Consider the following 21883-nt stretch of genomic DNA (forward strand, 5'->3'; position numbering starts at 1 on the left):
AGATGAAGTCGCTGCTAATCTTCATGCGCTTGATGTCACTTTGTCTGATTGGAATATGCGTGTCATTGCTCTTGTTTCCGAGGTTGACGTGAGAAAGGCAAGGTTCTCCAGGCATGGTCAGGGAGCTTCCCCACCGTTTCCCATTGGGCTCAGATTCCAGCCATGACCGAGACAAGTCCAAGCCTTCTCACGCAACATGGAAGTGTAGTGACACCCTGGGGTGTGTGGAGGTGGCTGCTAGTGTTCCTATTTACTGCCTTCCTTGCACACAGAAGGGAGAGGCCACTTAGGGGACCTTGCCTTCTCCGTAGTATTTCTAGTCCTTCCCAATCTTGAATTTGAGTGGACTTCTCTTATTACATTCAGCTCCCAGAAATTCACTCCAGTCCTTCCTGGAGCATTGTGAAATTAGAAACCTGAACTCATCAGCAAACCCCACCCACTATTTGAATCGGGACACCAGGAAACCCGTTACTACTAATGTGATCTTACCATCTTAATCCTTTCTTTCAAAAATACATGACTCTTTCACAGCCATATTTTAGCATCAGGAAAAGCCATGCTTAGAGGGGTTGGTCTTCAAAATTTTGTGTGTGATGCCTGATGTGTAGGCCATATTAAAAGGTGAACGCACCAAAGGATCGACCCTGTCACCTTGGATGGTCTCTATTTTGACCCTGTTGCTCATGGAGAGGTATTTTACCCTTTTGCTTCTTTGCTCAGGTGGTCCAGGGTTGTCTATAGCCCAGGAAGCTGGACTGACCCTGTATCTTGAAAGACAAGACCAGGAACCGGGAGTGAGTCTGGGACTCTCACTCAGCCTTTTCACAGTCAGGCTTGGTCTTCCCATACTTATTTCAAGATGGCACCAGGACACACCTTCTTTTGTCCACCTGTTGACACCATCACCCTCTTTCATCAGTGCGTACATGAGACTTGGTGCTCCACCGGACTGTGTTCTCCCCTACCCCTGCCCCCTTCCACAAAGCCATTTCTCAAGTCACAGTGGGAAAAGATTCCAAGACCCCTGATTTCTTGAACCATTCTTGCTTCAGCACGTGAATTCTTTAAGACACTACTCGCATATGCCATTGGAGAGAAACAACCTGTTCTGGATCACCATAATGAGCTGATCAGTCATTCATCCTCTTATTCAACAAATACTTGTTCCACTTCTACCACACTGGCCATACAGTCGAAGGCAAGATGGGCACAGTTATGCCCTTGTGAGTTTTATATTCTACAGTGGGAGGAGGTAGATGGTTAATGTGAAAGCAAACCAAAATAATTTCCAGAGAGAGAAGAGGCAGGAAGAGAGCAGAGCAGAGTGATGGGGCCGGAGGGCAGAGAAGGAGAGAGGGGCAGAGGGAGAGAGTGGGGGGGATTGAAGGGGAAGAAAGAGAGGAAGGGATTGTCTGCCTCTCCTCCTCCTGTGACCCATCACCTACTGGAAAGTTACCACTTGCTGCTTGAGGGTTGGTCTGGTATTGGATGGAGCAAGAAGGCCTTAGTCATAGCTCTTGGACAAAAATGCAGTGCAGTGCTGAAGATAAGACGTCACAGTTGTTACAATGCCTGGTTCTCCACCAGATTCCTCAGCCATTCCAGCAAGAGTGGAAGCAGAGGGGCAGGGGCAGGATGAGGGCTGCTGCCCTGGTGATGAGCTTGCCCCATCCCTGGGCACTGGCTCTGCCCCAGCCCCTCCCATGTTGGTCCCACCTGTCAGGTTGCCAGGCCAACCAGGTCTCAGGTCAGCCAGGTCTCAAGGAGGATAAGGAGGTTCAACGTCAGCGACTTGGTCCGCAGGGCACGGGCACCTTGGGGGTGCCATTCCTCTTGGTGCCAGAAGGCAGCTGCCTCTCCAGAAGCTCCCCCAGCACTGAGCTCACTTAGTGGCATCCTTCTTAAACAGCATCTGCTTTTAAGTAAGCAGCTATTCCAAAACATGCCGTGATTCATGTAATTTTTGAGTGGTTACTTTGGTGCAGTTTGTCAATTTGCTCTGCCATACTGTTTTTTGATTGTTTGTTTGTTTTCCAGTGTAAATAGCACAGCCCACATAAATGAGCGAAACTCATCATCTGAGGATCTTTGATTATTCTTCCCCACTTATTGTACATTGACGTGCCGCCTGCTAGGAAGATAAACTCCCTCTTTGCTCACTCTGAGCCAAGATCTCTGTGTTAGTTACACTCAGCCTTATCTGAGGGTTCCAGGGAGGTCTTAAATGAATGTTTGGGGTTTTGAAACATGCTACCAGCCCTTCCTTCCAAAGAGCGTGAAGCATGGCTCTGTGTGGTTTTGTGTGTCTGGGTTTAAAGCTTGTATTTGGATGTAAGGAGTGACTAAAAACAGGTCTAGGCAGAGAACTGCTATCTTTTAAACCACCCGAATCCTCAGTCAAACAGAAAGAATGAGCTTCTTCTGATGTCAAATCATTCTAGAAAGGTCTCAGCTAGTGAGCACAAAGTAGCCAATCCCGGGAGTTTATATGGGCCTCCATGTGACCAAGCCATCCCTAGCTAGGAAACTTAACTCTTGGCACAACCTCCCTTTATGCTGAAGGGCCCATGGGAACATGGGAACATTTGCACTTTGTCAGAGGGGTGGCCCCACCCTGCTCTCTGCCTGAAACACAAAGCAGCTCCCCTCAGAACAGCCAGCCTGGTGCAGAAGCACTTGAACATCCCATCTTCCGTCTTATTTCACTTTGGTTGCAGGGAGTTAAATACGTAGGCCACAGCAGACTAAGATAGCGGTGTGCACAATGGCCTCCAGAATATCCAGTGACCCAAGTGATGTTAGTCTTGGGGTCCCTAAGGCAGTAGGGCATGGGGAGGAAAGTTCTCTCCATCGATTCCCAAACACACGAGCCACAAGTCCACACTCCATACCTGTAAACGCACAGCCCATGCCCCATTGTAAAGGTGACTGAAGAGAATGGTCAACTCGGTGGTGATGGGCCTGTTTTGGAGCTAAAAGCATAAGATGAATCCTCCCTGTAGCTCCATTGCCTTTTCCTCTTGAAGGATTCCCTGCTAAATGTTCTAAGAGTTACTGTGCATAGAATCAAGAGAGGAGTTTTGAATGAGCCGTAAATCTAAGTCATATATAAGAGGCATAATATAAATTGGGCCAAGCTTGCCCATCTGGGACACACAGGTTTATAGAGATTAAACACTAGGGAGTAGCGGGGGAAGGGAACAGTAACTGTATAAATGGCCATATGAATGACCTACTTGTCTTCTCATGTAGGCTGGAATCAGAACCTATGTATGCCGTAGATAACAGTCAATTAAATGGGTTAATGTTCTAAGCCAAGAGAGTTCTTAAGACACCCGCTTGGGACTGGATTAACTCTTGTCAGTATCTTGGATTCCATAGTAAAACATCTGTTAAGTAACATGCGGCAGGAAAGGATGCAGGGAGCGTCGGACTGTAGGAAATTCTCCTTTATACAAGTTAATTAGTTTTTTCTCTGGTGGCTCTCTCTTAAAACAGAATCCCCTGGAGACCCAGGTTTTCATGTTGTAATTCAACACCCAAATCTTTGCAACACTAAATAAATAACAACTCCCTAAAGACTTCAGTCTTGCACGGGCGTAAGCAGCTCACACTGGTTAGCTTTTGTCAGATTTCGTCATTTCTGCAACAGCATTTCTTAGTGTTGATGTTGATAGCTTCTGGGTCAGCAAACTGACAGTTCACTCTAGTCTTACTGGGTTGGGCAAGTCCTTGCCCCCAGAAAATGAGGATAGCTTTGGCCATGGGAGGAGCAAGAACACTATGCAGTCCTAAGCTCTGCTTTTTGTTTTGTTTTGTTTTCGGCACCATTATGTACCGTGAAGACTTACAGCCACTGCTAATACAGCATAGGGGACACTTTGAGGAGCCCCAGTATCATCGTTTGAAATCATTGTATAGGGAACTGCAGGGGTGAACACCATTGTACCAATCCCTGGGCCAGTGTCTCATTTCCTAACAGAATCATCCCATTCTTGTTCACTCTTCAGTCATCCCAAGCCAAAAGGGAAAATTCGAAACCCACTGTAACACCCCAACCCTAATTTCCAAACTTTGGAGGACTCACCTGGGGCAGGAGGGAGAAAGGGCTTTGCTGAAGTCTCAGGCTGCTGAGAGCCATGTGTGGGCATAGGAGCAAGCTGATGGCATGGTTCTTGATAAGGTTTTCTATAGAGCAGCAGCTGCTGCTCCCAGGGGAACCCTCTGCTGTTGCCTCCTCAGTCTATTCTGGGGTGGAAACGCCATTCTCTATTATGTCTCTCACATACATGTGGATTTCTAATATCAAGTTATGTGACTGCCTACCACTTAAGGCCTACAAAACAACGTGGGAGTTTCTTTCTTGAGTATGCAGCAAGTCAACATGAACGGGACCCTAGAACCTGCGGGGAGCAGGATTCTCTAAGGTGCTCTTAGATATGGTGTCACTTCCACATACAAGCACAATTCTCCCAGTTAAGGGGCTGGAAGACAAGCGGGGCAACTGGTTTTGAAAAGCCCGCTGGCGTGCCAGAGGGGGTGTTTGCCCACACCCTCCTTGAATTTAACTGCCACAATCTATCCCCAGACGTGTTTTGTTCTATTTCTTGTTTGTTTTTCACTTGTGTTTGCGTTGCTTCCTCTGAAGCCGGAGGCTGAAAGGCCCTAGCAAAGTTAGTTCTCAGTCAACTGATGATAATTGTGATCCTTAAAGATGAATTCCCAGCCTGAGGTGACACACAAAGGTTCAGCAAACATCTCAGGATCTGTCACATGTCATGTTGCTTGGTGTGAAGACGGAACAAAGTCCACATTAGTTTCTGCTCCTTCAAACAGTGTGTCGATATGAAACATTGAGATTTGGCAGAAACATGTGCCCAGTTTGCAGCACCAAATACTGGTCTTCTCAGAAGTGTTTTTGCTTTTTTGTTTTTGTTTTTGTTTTTTTGTTGTTGTTTAATTTCCTCTTCTGGCAGCCCCATTTGGATCATTTCCTCTCTTTCTTTCCTGGAGAAACAGGATGGCAGGTGCTGGAGCCCAGAGAGGGGTCACCCTCCAGCTAAAATGATTTAAATGGAAAAGAGAATGACAGCAAAGCTTCACGTGAACTTTAATGACCTTATCAATGACCTTTACTAACTTACCATTGGTACCTGGATTGTTGAGAGGTGAGTGGGACTAAAAGCCAGGATCAGGATCAGGTTGCTCCACACACTTGCAGATCAGGAGCCCCAGGAATGTGAGTTAGACCCAGAAAGTATTGAACTGGACATTGAAGGAAGCTTGAGGTCATGCATTGATAACATTTTTAGAGTCTTTTACATTATTTTTTCAAAAGGAACCCATGTTTACTGCAAACCATTTAGAAAATACCGATAACCAAACAGAAGGGAAATGTTTGAAACCTTCCAATTGTTTAATTCTGTAGAAAGTGTTCACGAAAGGCTGAATGAGTGGGGACAAGTCACAGAGATCTCGCCATGGTTAGCACCAGGGACAAGTCTGGCTCCAGTGTATGTTTTATGAAGTCTGATTAGCTTTCAAATGCATCTTTGCCAGCTGAACTTGTCATGCACTAAACTTCCCATTGATCATTAGATTGTCTACCGTTAAGTGGAAAAGGCGGTCAACCATTTGGATGTTTGACTTTTGCAACATCAAGCATTGGCCATTGGGCACATCTGGGCATTGGTATGGAATAAACAGGATATTCAGTGAAACATCCAAATTATTGACTGGATTTTTCCCATGGGGCATCTGTCTAAGAGTCACAGATCTGAGAAATAGAAGGACCAGGTCCATGTTGATGCTCCTAGTGTGTTCAAATAACTCTTGAATTCACCAGGTCTCATTGCGTTTATTTAAAGATGGAGCCCATTGTCCCCTCCTCCTCCTCAGCTCACCCATGGAACTAGAAATTCACAAACCTGAAGCTGAACCACAGGACAAGAAATTAAACAGCAACGGCCACATGGCCTATTTTTTCACAGGTTTTGCATTGAATGTTTTAGAACTTTATTCCCCCACCTCCTTACTCATGTATACCAAAACTGGTTTTATTTTCATTTTCCTAAATTATTTTCTGATACAATAAACTGTTAACTGTTTATTTATACTTTTACAAGGAGCACTTGTTATTTTTCAAAAGGAAAACAAAAGCCTCTCTGTTTTCATGTTCTCCGTATATCTATACCACAGCTGTCTCTATAGACATATTTATATATCATCTTCTTGAGAGAGTTAACCTCCTGTAGTTTAATGTTGTGTTTTTTTTCTTTAAATGCATATCATAATCATGTTAATAAACAAAAATGACACAATATATGTGGGTGGGGGGTGGGGGGCAGGTGGCTGGGTGTGGTTTCCGTACAGGTGAACTTTTATTCCAGATTTTTTTAAGTTGTTTCTGTATTTCAAAGCTATGTATTTGGAAAACATTGTAAATGAAACACCTATATTAACTTTCCTGTGTATATTTAGTACTCTGATGTTGCTATTAAAAAAAAACATAATATGAAAAAAAAAAAGAAGCGAAAAAAGAATTACCATGAGTTCAGGCCATGACCTCATAAGGACTTTTTTTTATGTTACTTCTTTGTTTATTTTTTAACAATATTATCTGAGACCTCCTCTAAGAACATAGGCGTTGTTTCTGTGCCTGTGGTTCACGGAGTCTAAGATTTCCTCCCTGAATCTTCATTATTTCCAAACCAATGCTTTGCCCAGTTAAACAACTCTGAAAACACTTCCAGGTCTCAGTGTCTGGGCCCTGGGGTTGGTTATTAACTGAGTCTGAGTTAACCAGGCAGGTTCTACCACATTGTACCTGAGACTGCAAATGCCCACAAGCTCAGAGTTGGGGGGTTCCAGTGGCTCTTTTATGGGCAGTCGCAGGCCAGCAAATGTCTTGCAAAGATTCCTTCAGAGGAAACTGCACCCTGGGGAAAGGGTCGGCCCAAGGCTTATTTATAATTGTGTGCTGGTGCCAAGGCAAAACATTTCAAAGGGCCTCCAGTATCAGAGCCAGGAGCTACCTCGCACACTCACAGTATTTGCAGAGTGCAAAAGAGAGCTCTGTCCACTTCCAGACATGCTCGGATCAGGCAGAGTATGTAGGACCAAGGCCCCTGCCTCTAGGCCAGCAGTTCTCAATGTGGGGTGATCCTCACCCCCACAACATCTGGCAATGTCTTCAGACATTTCTGGTTGTCACAACGGGGTTAGGGGTGCTACTGGCATCTAGTGTGAAGAGGCTAGCAGGCTGATAAGCACCCTACACAGCACAGGGCAGCCCCCCAACACAGTCATCCAGCTCCGGAGGCTGAGGTTGAGAAACCCCTCTTAGACCTGGGTGGGATGCTGCACTTTGCTGTGCTCCCCATGGGAGGCAGGATGTTTTTTTGCCCTGATGTGGACTTAAAGGTGAAGCTCTCACATCAACTGTCCCTGGGCCAGCTGGAGCTAAGCCTCAGGTTAAGAAAGCAAGGCTGGTGGGCGACCTTGTGTTCTAGTGAACCCTGCTGCTCAGCCCCAGGTGTATGCTACACCTGCTAAGCTTTTAACCTGTCAATGTCTTTTCACATATTTGAAATTATCTGAACATATCACCAAAGTCATATACATCATCCATGTATGACTTTGCCCCATTTGCCAAATGGGGCAGACCAAGCGACACAAGGGCATGGCTGGTAAAGGGTCCCTAGGCCAGGAGGGGGGTCCCAGTGGACCCAGACCTCATCTAACTCACCTCAGCTCCAACCACAGCCTCACACACCTCCAGATACATCTCCAGTGCATGGTTATCCTGCTGATACATTTTCTGTCCTGCCTTTCTCTCTCTCTTTCGAGACAGGGTCTTGCTCTGTCACCCAGGCTGGAGTGCAGTGGTACAATCATAGCTCACTACAGCCTCAAACTCCTGGGCTCAAGCAATCCTCCTTCCTCAGCCTCCTGAGTAGCTGGGAATACAGGCGTAGGCACCATGCCCATCTAATTTTTAAATTTTTTTGTAGGAATGTGGTCTCATTCTGTTGCCCAGGCTAGTCTTGAACTCCTGGCCTGAAGCAATCCTCCTGCCTCAGCCTCCCAAAGCACTGGGTTACCGGCATGAGCCACCACATCTGGTCTGGCCCTACTTTCTTAATCAAAGCCATTGTCAAGGGCAAGGACCAGTCACAGAAAGATGAGGGGGGAGAGGTGAGTCAGAGGCACGGTCGCAGTTTCAGTCAGCACCAAGAGCTGATCTGCACGTAGGAAAAGGACGCACACCAAAGGCCTGCAGAGCTAGAGACGCTCAGCTTCAGGCATCTCCAAGACATAGGAGTGCTGAGGCCTGACCACAGAGGGAAAAGCCTTCTTTACAAGCCTAGAAAAAGCAGCATTTCCCCCTAATTAGCTCTGAAGAGCAGGTGGTGCTCCTCCCCAGTCCCCATCCCTCACCTGGCACAGAATCGATGGACAACTTACCCAGTGCCTCATCCAGCACCAGGCGCAGGGCACTTGTGACAAAAGCACTTCCATTCCAACCTTCTCAGCATCCTGCGGTGCCTTTATCTTCCTCCTTATCCCCACCCTGGGAGCTTCCACTTGTCTGTGAGGCCAGGGACTGGCAGATGGCCGAGGTGACCACTGGCTCCCCAGGGCACTCTCTCCTGAGTCAGTGAGAGGCCTGATGTCCTCAGACACACTGATGAATGGGATACATAACTGTCTTTAACAAGCAGAAAAAAAAAAAAAAAAATACCACTTTGGTCATTTAACTGATTTAGACAAATCAACAGCCTGGATACCATTAAAGTAAACTCAATTTGCTCACCAGTGAGAGGGGGAAATTGGAATTCTAGTATCCATTTGCTGGCGCATAAAGCTCTTGCCTTTGAACTGAAGCCAAGACAATAAATACTGGGTCCCGATATGATTGACTAAGTTTGGCAGAGTTGCCTGTGATGGGCTTTTGAACACGCAAGCGCAACAGAAACCTTGCTCACTGAACAAGGCCGTGGGGACTTCTCTCCAGCGCAGTGAAGGCGGGCTGGGCATCGGGAGGGGCTGGTGCAACTACACGTTCTCCCTAGCAACTGTCCTTACCAACTGTATGGGGCCACAGAAGGCAGGAAATATGATTTTGGGGAGCTAGGGGCTCCCCACATCCCTCAAGTGAAGACCATTCGATGGGCTAAGAGTCAAAGGTACACATGAGGTCTCCTCCAACAACCAACTGGAACCAACAACCCAGGCTGGTGCCAAGTTGGGAGGGACCGTAGGACTCTAGATCCTATTAGTCTGCAGATGCTCTCTGCATTTGTTGTGACTCGTAATAAGTGCTTGTTCAAATCGATACATCTCCTCTGGTTTATTAATGGGCATTAACTTCAGAGCTCAGAAATGAAGTTCTAAGGTGTGAGGATAGGTTCCTTTAGGACAGCAGTTCTCAGGGGATGACTTTCTTCCCAGAGAGATTTAGCACCGCCTGGTGACAGTTTGGGTTGTCATGACTAAGTAGTACAGTGAGCACTGACATCTAGAATTTAGAAGCCAGGGATGCCATCAAACACCCTGCTATGCACAGGACAGCCCCACGACAAAAACAATCTGGCCCCAAATGTCAATAGTGCTGACATTGACAGCAGTGTTCTGGAGGATGCTGAAGTCGACCTGCTTTATGCAGAGGGTCATCACGAATCAGCACTGCTCACTGGGTCTTCCCGAAGCCAGCAGCTTCCTTAGGGAACAGCAGGGTTATCTCAGGAAGCAAAAGGTGAGCTGTCCTTTCCCAGGTCTTTTTTAAAGCCTGGGTGTTTTGGTTTGCCATGGCTCATGTAACAAAATAGCACAAACTGGATGTGGCTGCAAACCCTGGAAATGTATTGCATCACAGTTCTGTAAGCCAGAGGCTGAGATCCAGAGGGACAGAGCCAGGCACCCTCTGAAGGCACTAGGGCCGGGCACCCTCTGAAGGCACTAGGGAAAGGTCTGCTCCAGGCCTCTCTCCTGCTTCTGGTGGTTACTTGGCATGTGGCAGCCTCACTCCATCCTTCACTTGGCACCTTGCCTGTGTGTGTGTCTGTGTCTAAATTTTCCCTTTTAATAAGGATACCAGTCATGCGGGATTGGGGCCCACCTTTCTCCAGTAGGACTTCGTCTTAACAAATTGCATTTGCAATGGGCCTATTTCTCAATAAGGTCACATTCTGAGCTGCAGGGGGTTAGGACTGCAGCATATGCATTTGGTCAGGGGTTTGACACAATTCAACCCATGACCCTGGGGAATCAGAGATGCCATCACTTGTGTTGAAACCGGCCCCACTTTCCTTTGTTCTGCATCTATCCTGAGAAAACATGAAGGGCCTCAGGCAGCGAGGGTTAGGGGATACCCAGAAAGGAGGTTCAAGTTCCTTCTCCTCCCCCAACTGAAGCTGGGGGGGAACCCATCCAGGAAACACTGGGGATGATGGTGGCCTCACCTTTTAAAACCAAAGCAGCTGGGTTTCTAGTTGGAGGTTCATCTGGGCTTCAAAAGGAGAAGCAGCTTCCTCTTAAAGTGACTGTCCCCAGAATAGTGTTTTTGTTTTGGTTGCAGGTTGCCAGATAAAGGTGAAGCAGCTGCCACGGTCATATGCTGTCATAAAACTTAGAAAAAAGGAGAGCGAGGGAAGCGGAATACATAACTCCTTGCACAGAGAACAGCTGCAAATGCAGAGCTTTGCCTCTTTTTTTCTTCTTCTTTATTTGCGTCTGTGATTTCTTATTTCTGTTTCACTTCTTCCCTGAATTTCTGAGCTTCCTATCTGGCTCTGGCACACTTCATTTGGCAGCACGGAGAGTGCCCCCCAGTTAGGGTCTGCTGCACTGCAGGAGGGAAGGAGGCCGCTGCTGGTGGAGAGACATTTGGCCACTTGCCTGTGACCCGGTGGGCTCTTCCCAGCATTTCTTCTCCAGCTCACCTTTCGCAAAATGGTCCGGGTTTGCAGAGGAACCCTGTTGCCTATCTAGACTGTTCTCTATGTGCTGTCTTCTCCAAAGCTTTCCCCATGTTTTCTAACTCTTCAGCCTTGAACTTGGCAGAAGTGATGCAGCAAAATCTCGGTCCCCCGAGGCGGTGGTTCTCCAGACTGGCAGCCTTCCTAGGAGTGAAGCTGTAGGCACTAAAGCAAGAGGCAGGGTGGGATGGAGAGGAGTCAGCCTTAGCAGAGGGGCAGAGTCTGTGGTTGTCCTGCTCTGGTGCTTGCAGCTCCTCCCACAGACAGGTCCAGAAGCCTGTAGGTCCCCAGAGTGTCCTTGCTGCTGGAGATGGCTGGCTCAGTTCACTTTTTCTCTTTGGAACTCTTTGGAACATGTAGACCTCCTGCTGATAGTTTTATAGACAATCACCCAAAGTGTGGCCATTGAGAGCAACTCTATGCAAACCATTGCTTCTGCAAAGCTACAAAGTAATGAGCTTTTGATAATGACACTGAATGAGCTGTGGACACAGACTAGACCTTCCTGGGACCACATACCACCTCCGACTGACTGATCCCATTAACACCAGCAGGCCTCATGGGGCCTGCCATCACCCAAGGCAGCTGAGTGAGGAAAGCCTCCCCAGGCTTGAGAACACTTGGCCTTGATTTTGTTAAAACTGCACATCGAGGCACTTCCGCCCGAGACCTGGGTTATCTCATATCCTCTCCAATTCGGCAAGGGCCCCCCGTTATGCTGGATTGCTTTGGATCATGGAGGGAAAACAATAATGAAGCCATATTTTGGGCATCTGGCTGAGCTTTGTTCTTCCTTTGAGAAAGGAAGCCATACCACAATCACCCCAAAGATGAGGCAGACACCTTCCTGAACCAGACCCTTGCTGGCTTGGACACTGTGGCCCATGGCTGAGTAATGGTTGGGGAGTGAGTGTCTCTCAGTCCAAGACCTCATATATGATAACATTATGCAGGAAAATAATGAGAACCATTGAAAGATGTTGCTCACTTTGGGATTGAATTACCACCTAAATCAAACTGACAGTGGGCAGGGGGCTTGTAGAATGAAATTAGGGAGGAAGCGGTATTTCAATTGGGAAATGCTGGGTGCTCTCCAGGAGAGCAAGGCTCCTCTAAATGAAATACAGTCCTGAGCTCCTGTTTCATCCTCTGTGATTTATCGGAACCGAATAGGGTTGTTTGAATGGTTCTGAATGTTATTTTCAAAAGCAAATGAACATCTCATTCTGGAATCAAGACACAGGAAACTGACTTTGGAGGATCTGGTACTGGGAGAGACAGGAAGCAATGCTGGGTTCTGTATGACGTCTTCTATATTTAAGCCCCAGTTCAAGGCAGGCTGGAGGGACATGTGGAGGAGGGAGGCCCTCAGGTCTTGGTGGGGTGAGAGTGAAACCTAGGGCTTTTCCTTTGAGTGTTAATGGGCATTGGACTGGTCTCCTGTGGTCAGTGTGTGGTGGAAAGGTGGCCAGAGACTGAGGAGCAAGGGTGAGACACCCAGAGAAATGTGGGAGACACCAGCCAACTCAACCTCCAGCCTTCCCCAGGGAGGTCCCAGGCTACACTCAATGTTGGTCACCCCTTCCCCTCCTTTTCCTGCCTGTCCAATCCCAGGTGGCAGAACCTCCACTGTACAAATCAGAATCTTCCACTAGTTCTACTAAAAAGGAGGTAAAAGGTGATGTTGTTTCAGTTTGATAAGGTTTGGCTCTGGGTCCCCACCCAAATCTCACCTTGAATTATAATCCCCACGTGTTATGGGAGGGACCCAGTGGGAGGTAATTGAATCATAGGGGCTGGTTTTGCCCATGCTGTTCTCGTGATAGTGAATAAGTGTCTCGAAATCTGATGGTTTTATAAAGGGAAGTTCATGTGCACACACTCTCTCTTGCCTGCTGCCATGTAAGACGTGCCTTTCACCTTCCACCATGATTGTGAGGCCTCCCCAGCCATGTGGAACTGTGAGTCCATTAAACCTCTTTTTCCTTATAAATTACCCAGTCTCCAGTATGTCTTCATTAGTAGTGTGAGACAGACTAATACACAGTCCTATCTATTGCAGGCTCTTTCTGACTGGTATGGTCAAGTTTCTGGCAACATCTTCAAGGGCATTGCTCCTGTAGTGACAGCGTCTTCCAGTAGTTCTTTGCAAAATTTTATCACCTTTAAGGACTGGGCTGGGGGACATTCATGCACCAACCATTGATCACTCATCTTGCATAGTCTCTAAGCCCTAAGCCCACCCTGGCAGCTTCCACACAGAACTCTTTGGAGAGGTGGCTGAGAGTTATTTCCTCCAACCCAATTCCCAAGATCATATTCAGCTTGCCTGGATATAAAAACTGATTAGCAACATAACTAGGTTGAACTCAAATGTGATGAAAACTGGTTGTGCGGCTCCACTTCTGCAGGAATGCTTGAAATATCTGTGCATTCCTAGGACACACAACACAGGTTTTCTGCCCATGCAGGGCCATTGGGAGGGGCAAGAGGAAGATGAGGGCTGATCTCCTCCATGGACCATTTGTATCCAAAACCCGGGGGCTGGTGTGTCACCTCTTTTCCTCACCCTCTTCCCACACACCACCCTTTCTCTACTTTCTCTCCTCTCTTCTCCCTCTCCCTAACCTACCGAAGGTCACCTTCTCTGGTTTGAATGGGGCCTGCCTTTTAGAACTTGAGGAGGAAAGCCTCAACACCCCCTTGAGTGGAATCTTTCGGCTTCCCTTCTGGGCTTTGCTAAGAAAACAAAATCTACCCTATTGGAGGAGCTGCTGGAGGTGAGGAGGGGAAGAGTGAACACCTTGAAGCCAGAGATCCTGCAGCTTTGCAGGGTGACATGAGTTTTCTCCTCCTGCTCCATGGTGGCATCACAAGAGGGTTCGAGCCCTCCCAGACGGCAGACCTAGCACCAAGTACATGGCTTGCATTGCCTCATTTATTCCTCATGACCATGCTATGAAGTAGGCATTAGTGTCATCCAGCTCTGTGAATGAAGAATCTGAGTCAGAGAGAGGTTGAGGAACTTGCCTTGGGTCACACAGCCTGACTTCAGCCAAAATAGTCCAACCTCAGTGCCCACACGCTTCCCCTCCCTGCTAAACTACCAGCCAAAGACCACACTAAATGACAGATGCTGATAGGGGCTGAGTGGCTTCTGGCCTAGCCTTCTAGAAGAGGCATCTTCTTCCACCAGCATTCTTTGAGAACTTGCAAGTTCTGGGAAGAAGTATCATCGGGAGAGGGAGGGAAACAGAGTCACATACATAAACAATGCAAGACAGCATGTGATTTGTGCATGTAAAAGTTACAGAGGAGAGGGCCTGGGAGCCCCGAGAGGGGATGGAGCCTACAGGCCAAGTGACCAGGGGCCCCATGGGAGGGGAGGATGCTGCACATTCCCTATTATATTTGCCTCCCTAGGACACGCCATGCAGGCATTCTACCGGTGCAATTTTTTCCCCTTCCAAGAAGGTCCTCAGGCACCAGACTTGTCCATGAAATCCAGAGAAGAGGATGGACTCTGGTGGAGAAATCCTCCTTGAACTTAATCACAGCCTCCGTGTTGGAGGTCAGGCCCCTGAACAAGCTGCTCACTGGGCTTCTCAAGGCACTGTGTCTACCCCCGCATCCAGACAAGCCTTCATTTGACGCCCCCACCTCCCATCTTCCACCCTCCTTGTCGCCTTAGCTGTGTGAGATGCCCCAAGACATGTCTGGCTCTTACACACTTTCCTGTCTCCAAGGTCAGCCTGTGAGATGCAGCTGCAGGCTGTGGGCAGACAGTGCACGGCCCATGCCTGTGGCTCGCCCTGCACATCGTGCCTGGAAGCTCCCTCTGAAAACACAGGGCTCAGCTTCCCCAGAGGCTGCCACACTATGCCAGGTTATTTAAACTGAGGGGCAAACTTTGAGAGAAAGAAAGAAAGAAGGAGCTGTGTGGATAAACTTTTCTTCTTTCCTCTCCCTAATGGATTGCTCCAAAGAGGGTATTGCTAGGTGGTTTCTCTGGAGAATTCCAGCCTGACCAAGCAAAGGTGATTGGGAGGCTGTGGCCAGCACAATAACTCACCACCACCTTGCATTTGTTTTCCTCCACCCCTATTCTCTTCCTTTCCTCCAAACGGTTTCACTCCCAGAATTACACTCCCTGCAATAAGGCATTAACACATAAGTCCTGCAGGGCCTCATATTCAGACTAGGATGGGAAGGTATCCAAGGACATTATAAATGATAGCAATGTTGGGAAACGAAGGAGACCAGTCTGCCACAGAAGCTTGTCCAGGTACAATTTCCAGCAGGCTGTTGGGATAGGTCAAGGCTGTGAATGGAAGGCTTTGATGCTAAGCTCAGACACTTTGACTTCATTCTGTAGACCAGCGGGGAACACACTGGGTCACCTGGACAAGAGGCTCACTTTCGGATTAAATGGGTCTCATGTTAGAGGGTGTCCCAGGTGGCTCAGATGTGCCCCACTTGGGCAGAATCACATCTTCAGGAGTAGAGGAGCCCTTTGTGCTTTTGAGCAAAGAAGTGCTATGAAAAGGACTGAATTTGAAAAAAGAGATGCAGGCAGAGGGTTGAGTGGGAAGCTAAACCAGAGCCAGCAGTCCAGAGAGGAGCCTTGAGAACAGGCAGCCAGACCAACAGGCCACTTGAGGAAGACCCGTGGCCGAGAGGGCGGACCTGCAGGAGGAGCAAAACACAGAGCTGTTTCCATGGCCAACTGGGGTACTCGCCAGGAAGCCAGATGTCTGTGCTGGAAAATGTCCACACACAGCTGCTCCGAACCCAAGCCAGGGCCTGGCGGTGATGTGTACAAGTAACAAAGACAGTGGGGCTGGGCAGGGGCAGAAGGTCTTATGGTGTGATCTGAGGAGGAAACAGACACCTGGATCCTGGCCAGGTCATGAGAGTTCTATTACCCCATACTCTCCTCTAGGGTGGCTCACCTCTTGCCCACCACCCACTGGACTCAATACAACAGTTGTCTCTGTCTCAAGCCTGCAGGAAGGTAGCCAGATAGGAAGAAGATGCTTGTGCTGCTGAGTGAAGACGGAGGAGCCAGAGCAGAATGTGGGAGCTTCCCAGTCCTGAAGAAGGCAAGGGGGACCACCCAGGCATGAAGACACCATCACTGGGGAGGCCAGCTCCCCACACGCGTCAGGGATCCCCCATCAGAAATGGCTCTGAACCCTCCCCTGTCTCCATCTCTCCCACATTGCTATGGTTTGAATGCTTTTGTCCTCTCCAAAAAGTTATGTTGAAACTTAATCCCCAGTGCAACACTGTTGGGAGATATGGCCTTTTGGGATGGTTTGGGTCATGAGGATCTTTCCTCATGAATGAATTAATGCTGCTCTAAAAAGGGCTTGCAGGGTGGGTGGGGAATTCACTCTTTTTGCTCTTCTGCTATGTGAGGACACATTGCTCATCCCCGCTTTCCCTCCCACTGACTATGGGAGGACACAGCAATAAGGCCTTCACCAAGTACCGGATGCTGGTGCCTTGATCTTGGGCTTCCCAGCCTCCAGAACTGTGAGAAATAAATTTTCTGTTTTTTATAAATTACATGGCCTGTGGTATTTTGTTGTAGCAGCACAAACGGACTAACACACATGCTGTTCTGATCAAGCCTCACTAACCTGCACCCGGTCTGTCTACACCACGTCCTTATTGGGATGCTCATCTTCTCTCCTCTTCTTCCCACTGCCATTGCAAAAATGACCTTCAATATTCTCTGCACAAAACTTCTAGTGGCTCCCTATTGGTCCAAATGCCTCAACAGAACTCTAAACTCATTCATCTTCTGTCCTGTGACAGTCCTGAGGAAAGACTGGGGTCCATTTCACCCACTCACCCAGGAAATAGACACCGTTGAAATCACTTTTTGCCAAAAAAAAGAGCAATCCCTTGGAAACTGACAACTGGTGGGGGTGGGAAGGTATTTTATTCCATCAAAGGTAAAGACAATTATTTTAGGAGCATTTCCATTTTTCCTTTGATGGGGGATTCTCACTTCTGTTTCATCCAGGCTTTCTAGGTCCAGTTCAGTTATGGTCAGGCAGCAGTTTTCACCCAAAGCTATTCTCTGGATTTCTTCTTCTGTCATCTATACATAGTTTTGGGAGCTGACCAAGGTGAAACTCAGCACCAGAAGGGGATTTCTTTATTTCCCTTCTATTAAGGTTTTGCTCTGACTGGTGATGGGTGTAAGAATATCAAACATGATAGAAAGCACCCATGCTGGCCCACAAAAGCATTGTGAGGCCCTTTGCTGGACACCTGGGAGGGGCAGCCTGTCTGTCTTCTGCTCTGCCCTTTCCTGCTGTGTTCTGGAAGCATAGGCAAGCATTCCACAGTATCCTACCTGCAGCTGGGGATGCTGGGCTGAGCACACAAGGAGCCACAAGGAGAGTGCCCAGACAAGACCTTACAATCTCAACTTCTAAAACTATGGTGGGGCAATGGCCAAATCAGGATCATATCTTTTATGAATGTAGCCCTCCTGTTAGCATCTGATAAATCCTCTGTTCACTCCTGAGATAAAGTGGGAGGGCCATTACTCTTGCTTTTGACACCCAAGTAAGATAAGCCACACAGGCTGGGACATCAGAGAAGAGCCAAAACAATAAGACTACAGAGCCTGGCTATGTTTCTGCCAGTGAGAAGCTGCTTTCTTTTCTCAAAAGCCATCAGATTGGATGGGTTCCTCCCCACCTTTTCAGCCCTTCTGGCCCCCTTCCTCACACTCTTCAACCCAGGGACTAAAGCAATTGTCCCCAGTATAACTTATTCTTCAGGGTCCATGCTTGAACTGTTTGCTCAGCGTAAATTATCCTCCCAGGAAAGGTATTTCATACTCTCCAGGATACAACTCACCTGACACTTTTCCTTCTTCCAGAACACTCCTATCTGTAACTTGGGTTTACTCAACTCCTGCCCTATCCTCCCCCAATATTTGACTATGCCTGTCGTACAGTGCCCATTGCTGTAACAGCAGTATTGGTGATAATGGAGCAGCAACGACAATACCATCTACTGAGCATTTAACCTTTGCATACCTAGTGTAGAGTCTGTCCTAACTAAAGCCTAAAGGGACAGTGCAAGATGTTAGTGATCTGGTTTTCTGCTGCTGTGGGATAAGCCACTCACAACTTTGTTGTTTAAAACAAAAATAGTCATTTTATTTTTTATGTCCAGCTAGTCTGAGAGTTGACTGGCTTCAGCTAGCTGGTTCTCCCTCAAGGTCTCTCCTATGGTTGCAGTGGATGGTGGCTGAGGCTGGAATCCTCTGACCACTCCCACACTCGTGTGGAGCCTGGGCTGAGGAGACTCAAACAGCTGGGGCTCCTTGGGCATCTCTCTCTATCTCTCCATGGTCCTCTTGTGAGCTTAAGTTTTCTCATCTCTAAAATAGTAATGAAAATATGAAGTATCTCGGGGGATTGTTGTAAAATTCAAGCGAGCTGGTAAACACTTGAAAATATCAGTTGATACAATGACAGTTGTTATCGTTATCCAGAAGACTTGGATGATGCAGAAAATCTTCAGATAATTAAGAGCTATCATGGGCATAAAGAACAACGCTTGTCTACACTCCTTCAGAGAAGACTGAGACCAGTGGATAGAAGTTATATGGTAGAAGATTCTGGTGCAATCTATAACAATAAAATAGCTCCGAGATGGAACAGGATGCCGTGACCCAAAATAAATTCCCAGTGTTTGAGTGTACTCAACACAGTCTGGCTGACTATTGCTTAGGGAGTGGCAAAGGGGGTGTCCACTCTAAATGGAGGATTACCTGTAGGTCTTTTCTAACTCTGCCTTCCTATAAGTCTCTGAATATGTTTTGATTGCATTGATGGAACTAAGAACATACAGTGTATACATCACTCTATTTCTTCATCCAGGTATTCATTTATTCAAAAAATATTTCTTGATCATCCTGTGATAATCCATCTTGTGCCAGGTCCTGTGTTAGGCACTGTTGATAGGGTAGTAATTGTAGCAGCACCATGAATATATGAGTTACAGGAACCTCATCCTAAAATCTGGTGGAGGATACAATTTCAAAACTGTGCAATGAGAGAAATGGTCCACTGGGAAAGAAACCCAGGGGCTGCCCAAACCCAACTGTGAAAAGGAGGAAAGGGAAGCATTTCTAAAAGAAGGTATACAGTTGATCCTTTAAAAACTTGGGTTTGAACTGTGCAGGTGCATTTATACACAAATTTTCTTCCACTTCTGTCACCTCTGAGATAGCAAGACTAACCTCTTCTCTTCCCCCTCCTTAGCCTACTCAATGTAAAGATGACAAGGATAAAGACTGTTAAGATGATCCACTTTCACCTAATGAATAGTAAATGTATTTTTTCTTCCTTATGATTTTCTGAATAACATTTTCCTTATTCTAGCTTATATTATTGTAAAAACAGTTTGTAATACATATAACATGCAAAATATGTGTTGACTGTTTATGGTATCGGTAAGACTTCTGGTCAGGAGTAGATTACTAGCAGTTAAGTTCTTGGGGAGTCAAAAGTTATGCAGATTTTCAACTGTGTGTGTGGTGGGTCACCCCTAACTCTCATGTTGTTCAAGGGTTAACTGTATTTAATTTGAGAACTGAAGGATAAGTAGAACTTATCCTCCCAACTGTGGTTGGGAGTGGGGAGGAAGGGTTGGAAAGAAGAGTGAGCCTAGAAGAGGGAATACTACACGGGATGATTCAGAGATGAGAGAGAGCATGGTGGAGGGGATGAATATTGTTCTTTATGTGCTCAGGGCACAAGATATGAAGTGGGCAGGGCATGTTTGAAGCACCCTATTGATTATTCATAGGTATTCTTGTGCCGTGGGTATATAGGCTTTCATCCAGCCTCCCCTTACAGTTTCCATTTAGAAAGTTATTATTGCATTGATGAGGCTTGTCCTAGTAAGGTTGCAATGGAAATGGAGAGAAGGGAGTAGATTGAAAATATCTTCAAAGAAGAATTGGCATGCCTTGAAACTGGAATTGATTAAAAATGGGAGATGAGCAATTAAGTTAATGTTTAAAGATGACCAAGATTTTCAACTTGACAGACACAGGGGAGCTGGAAAGATGAGCTGATGAGAAATGAAAGATAAGGAATTCACTTTAGAACATGGTGACTCAGAGATAACGGCAGGGCAGGAAATGTCCTCTAGGTAATTACAGATGAGAAGCCAGACACTGAGTGACAGACTGGTCTGTATTTACTGACTCAAGAATCGGTAGGAAGATAGAGCTATGTTTCCATCATGCCAGATAGAATCAGACTTGTTCTCCCATCATAAGCAACAAGAAAGCTGGATTTTAAAAACTATGAAACACTGGACAACTGGCAGTGTAAGACTGTTATCCCTAAGAAAAGGGAAACAAGTAAGGCAAATCCTTTCTCCCTGGCCATATTTTTCATACTGTAGCATAGAGGAGGGGAACCTAAGTAGACAACAGCAGCCTCAATGAGGTGAAGAGACAGAGTCTGGAGTTTGGGAAAACTGAGACTGGAAGTTCTGGGGTTTGATACTGAAGAAAAGAGAATCACGTAGAAATAAAGAGCTTCATAAATCTGCATAGAGTTTCTCACGAGTCAATTGCCGAATGCTGAGCAATAAATGCATAGTGTACATAGTCTGTAAGACTTTGAAAGAACTACCAGGGAGCTTTAGGATGAATAATTCCTGGAATCCTGAGTTCTGATCAGCCAGAATAGAGACATTTTGTTTAACACTTGTGCCACTCAGGGGAGATCACACAGTTAGGCCTTATTAATAGGGCTAGAGATTAAAGGCTACTATAGACTCGTATTAAAATATATTAAAAATAGATCTCAGACGCTGGGCAGAGTGGCTCACACCTGTAATCCCAGCACTTTGGGAGGCCAAGGTGGGTTGATCACTTGAGCTCAGGAGTTCGAGACCAGCCTAGGCAACATAGTGTAAAGACTGTCTTTACAAAAAATACAAAAATTAGCTTGGTGTGGTAGCATACTATAGTCTCAGCTACTTGGGAGGCTGAAGTGGAAGAATCACTTGAGCCCAGGAGGTTGAGGCTGCAGTAAGCTGTGCTCATGCCACTGCACTCCAACATGTGCAACAGAGCAAGACACTGTCTCAAAAAGGAAAACAAAACAAAACAAATAAAACCCAGATGTCAAAAGGATCCACAAGTAACCTAACTTTGGCCAGAGCAAAACTCAATGTACTCTGAAGGATAAAAAAATGCAGACACTTAAAAATGTAATAATCAAAATGCCTATTGTTAAATCAAAAATTAGTAGACATGAGAGAAAGAAAGGTAATGTGACCAACTATGCAAAGAAAACTTATTAAACAGAAGCAGACCCAGAAACCACAAAGATGATGGAATCAACTGACATGGTCTTTAAAACAGTAACTATAGACATGCTCAAGGATTTAAAGAAAATAAATACCAAAATAATGAGAAAAATAGGAGATATTAAGAAGCATCCAGTGGAATTTCTAGACCTTAAAATATAAAGTATCTGAAATGAAAAATTCCCTAGATCAACTTAACAGCAGATTCAATGAGTAAAAAAAAAGATCGGTGAACTTGAAGATACGTAAGTATAAATTACACATTTGAGACACATAAAGAAAAAAGACTAAAAAAAAGGGACAAAGCCTTAGTGATCTTTAGAGCAAAATCAAGCAGTGTCACATATGTGTTATTGGAAGCCCAGAAAGAGAGGATGGAAAGGGGTCAGATAAATAGTTGAATGAATAATGGGTGAAAACTTTTTCAGTCTGATGAAAATATAACCCAAAGATCTAAGAAGCCAAATAGATCTATCAGGAGCTTAATCCATCAGGATTAACATAAAGAAAACCACACAAGACACATTATCACCAAA

Source organism: Hylobates moloch, unplaced genomic scaffold, assembly GCF_009828535.3.
Source record: "Hylobates moloch isolate HMO894 unplaced genomic scaffold, HMol_V3 SCAFFOLD_9, whole genome shotgun sequence".
NCBI classification, from domain to species: domain Eukaryota; kingdom Metazoa; phylum Chordata; class Mammalia; order Primates; family Hylobatidae; genus Hylobates; species Hylobates moloch.